The sequence below is a fragment of the Oryzias melastigma genome, unplaced genomic scaffold (genome assembly GCF_002922805.2).
Source record: "Oryzias melastigma strain HK-1 unplaced genomic scaffold, ASM292280v2 sc00204, whole genome shotgun sequence".
In the NCBI taxonomy this organism is placed as follows: domain Eukaryota; kingdom Metazoa; phylum Chordata; class Actinopteri; order Beloniformes; family Adrianichthyidae; genus Oryzias; species Oryzias melastigma.
In genome coordinates this window covers 165,707-169,493 of record NW_023416880.1, presented here as the reverse complement: position 1 = coordinate 169,493, position 3,787 = coordinate 165,707, and positions in this window count along the sequence as shown.

The window sequence follows — 3,787 nt, the reverse complement described above, 5'->3', positions numbered from 1 at the left end:
GCTTCTCACGTGCATCTGATCAGACTGTAACCTGGCAGCGCATGTGAAGAGACAGCGTGCGAGGGGGTCAGCAGCGTCACCCAAATGCTCCTTTTATCTCGACAAAATGGAATAAATGTAAGTAAATTCAAATAATACGCGCGGTCCTAAACGTGTTAAATGTGTTTTCCACGTTTGACACGTCCCCTTTTGGAGGCGTGAGCATCACAGACAGCCCCACAAACGAACAAATTGCTTTTCTAACCCTAACCATAACCGTAATCCTAACCTTAAACGGGAACGACGTCATTTGGAAAAGAGCCGGAGGATTTCTGACCACGTGGTCAAAACAAAACCTAAAAAGCCATTCTCCCGAGCCACCGTTATTAAAGTAGAAGCTGTTTCCATCCCGCTGTCTCGTGGTAGAGGCGTGGAAAGAGGCGGACGGTTGCAATAAACTCACTCCTGATTGGCGACAGTACTTCCTATAGATTCCATGACTCAGCTATGACTCAGACCAATTGCTGAAGATGGGTTGCAAATGGCGATATCCGTTTCAGGAATTGACGGTTAAAGCGGCGGCCTACTTTCGCGAGGAGAGGAAGTAATGCATTTCCAATGGGGGACCTCATTGCTCGCTAAGTCCATTATTTTCACAATCTATGCTCCATACCCACGAAAACGAGCGCGTCCTCATGATCTGATGTCACAGAGTGAGACCCCCCCTTTCAGGAAGCGTATGCTCTGATAGCTCCGCCCCCAGTCTAACACCAACACCCAATTTCTACACTGAGCTAATGATGATCGGCAAAAAACACGTTCATTTCAGATGCAGAATATCGTATATCTTCCAGTTGTGTCCTGTCTTGAATAAATTCCAGCTCAAACCCCCCCCTTATTGGGCACAGTGTATTTTTTTTGTGAAGCAAGCAGTGTAGCGATGGCTGGGCCTACTAAGGGCAGATATATGGTATGTGCATCCATCCTTGTAAAAAATGAATATTTATTTTTGAGGGAAAAACGAATACACACTGCTGGCTCTAGAATGAAACCATGAAATGGGCAGCAGCTACACACAGCAGCAGGCGGAGCCTCAGGAATTTAGTTGTTTTACTTCCGGATAGGACAGAAACTAAAGAAAATAACTGGTAGTATTTCATAAATGTGTTTTTTAGTGTTCCAAAGGTGATCTATGATCATATATATGGATATAGTTCACTCTGAAAGGCTTAAGAAAATCATGGTATGACCCCTTAAATATCCAGACTACCCTGGTTCTCTACCGTCTCCATCTTACCACATTTCAAATGTGGTTAGCTGCGTTTTTGTTATAGATAAATTATTTTGGATTTTGGAAATGGGAATTTAGCTAAAATGCTTGCAAAATACAGTTCATAAAAGCACACATGATCTGTGTAATTAATATTACATTGTTTTTTAAAAGACTTGAAATTACTTGAAACATTAATAGTAGGACTTGTGACTCGACTTGAGACTTGTTGGTCTTGACTATTGACTCGACTTGGGACTTGAGTGCTTTTGACTTGGGATTTGACTCGGACTTGAGGACAAAGACTTGGGACTTGACTCGGACTTGCAAAACAATGACTTGGTCCCACCTCTGCAACTATCTAAACATGAGCACAGATCTTCCTTATCCTTTGACATAAGGAAGACATGATTCTGGTGCATTTGGATTGTTTTTTGTACTCTAACATGCTGTCCCGGCAGCTCTGTGTCTGAGAGCTCACAGATCTTCGTTGTAGTAATTCATTTTCTATCCTGATAATAAAATCCTATAACAATGTGTTCATAGCTTAGTACGTAGTAGAGAACAGTATAATGTCATGTAAGATTTAGAGGTGAGCAAAATCACAAAGGGCTGCTGAGCAGTGTGGCTAACCTTTACTGCATGTGTGTGCTTGTGTACGTTTACTTGTGTGATGGTATTTCCTGTCTGCTCTCCAGGGAGACAGTAGAGAGGAGGACGAATGCCCTCTGGACAAGTTCAACCCCTCATTTCCGCTGTGTGTTACATAATCATTTTAAGCATGGGGACTTTTTGAACATGTAAAGATGTCCACCTTTCTGTTGTTACTTATCAGTCTTTCATGGTGGAAGGATACCGCTGTTCTACTGCTGGGACTCTGTTTCATTTCAAATCACCACTTAGGATAACGCTTCTTGATATGTTGTTTTCCACTCTCTAACACACACTCACATGTGTGCACACACAAACACACATTCCTCTGAGGGCTGGGAGCCAGGAGGTAATTTAGTCTCAATCAATGGAGAAACTGACCATGAGACTCTGAGATTTGGGTTTCAGACAGACAGCAGCTCAACTTACTTTGTTAGAACAATTCAGAGTTTATCACACGTTTGCAGACAGAAGAGAGGCAACAACTCAAGTTTAAGACTCCCCATGGCAACAATTCAACAAAAATCTGTCATAATGGTGAAAGAATACATTTAATAAAAATAAAAACAAGTTAGACTGTTTTTACACTGTGAGCATATTTTTCCAAAATAAAATAAAGTAGTTGAAAGAAATGCTGGTGGATAGATTAGCTGAATTTAGGAGATTGAATTAGACAAATATACAGTAATTTCTGCACTATAAGGTGCACCAGATTATGAGGCACACCCTCAGTATTTTGGAACTTATGCTATGTAAAAAGCCCACTGAACTATGAGGAGCATTAGGTCAAACAAAAGATACAGAGAAAAGTCAGCCAGTCAGACTTCATTACCGGGTTCACGGTAACTCTAGAACTTTTCGGACACATTACAAGCATTAGCCACTTTAGTATATTCACAATACCTGTAACACCTGTAACTCCTGTAAACCTAGTCTGTAACTGATCTTTGTAGTGCAGAATGAATAAGTGAATGAAGCTTTATTTATATGAAACTTTACAACGCCTTCAGAGAACCAAATTGCTTCACAATATAAAAAAAAAACAGAAGAAAGATTAAAATTTGACAAATTATAAACAAAAAAATATAAAATTACAAAAACCAAAATACTGAAAAGAAAACAAAAGAAAATAAAATTCCATGACATTTCATTGGAGTGGATCTTTTAGGTCTGATATCATTCGCAATTCTGCAGGAATGTTATTCCATAACTGAGGGCTGGCAATGGAAAAAGCATGGTCACACCGGGTACCCATAAATGTTCTTTTATGTGACATATATACAATCTTTAAATGAAATAGGCTGCAAAAACTAAAAAGTTCCTGGTGTGAAATATGACATTTATGCTGAAACATGATTGATTAAGATGATCCCTGACATAGAAAGTAATGTACATCCCTTTATGATTATGACAAGATCTTTGCTTCACCAAAAAAAAGCCGAACCCATCAATGTCCCACACATCATATTTTAAGTGTTCTACATACAAAATGTTAAAACGAGAAGTTTCTGACAAAAAAACCCAAAGCAAATAAAAAAACTGGGAGCAAAGATTCTTTGGAAATTGCTTAAAGTCCCCCTCCAATGAAAATCATGTTCTTTGAGTTTTTAACATGTATGTGTGGCATTTTTCTTCTGAAAGAGAAATGATGTATTAAGAAATCATTTTGTGTTTGCATTTCCGAGTATTTCTCCTTTTAAATCACTGTCACTCAAAGTCCCAGAGAAAAACTCTGTTTGAATTCCTGAAACTTTCATACGTTGTTACGGCTGTGGCCGTATTTGGTTTTGTTTTCTTTTTGGTCTTGTGGATTTTTGTCAGAGTGGGGCTTCTTTGTGTTTTGTGGATCTTTGTTTGTGTGTTTTTCTGTTGATTTGTTTCAGGTGT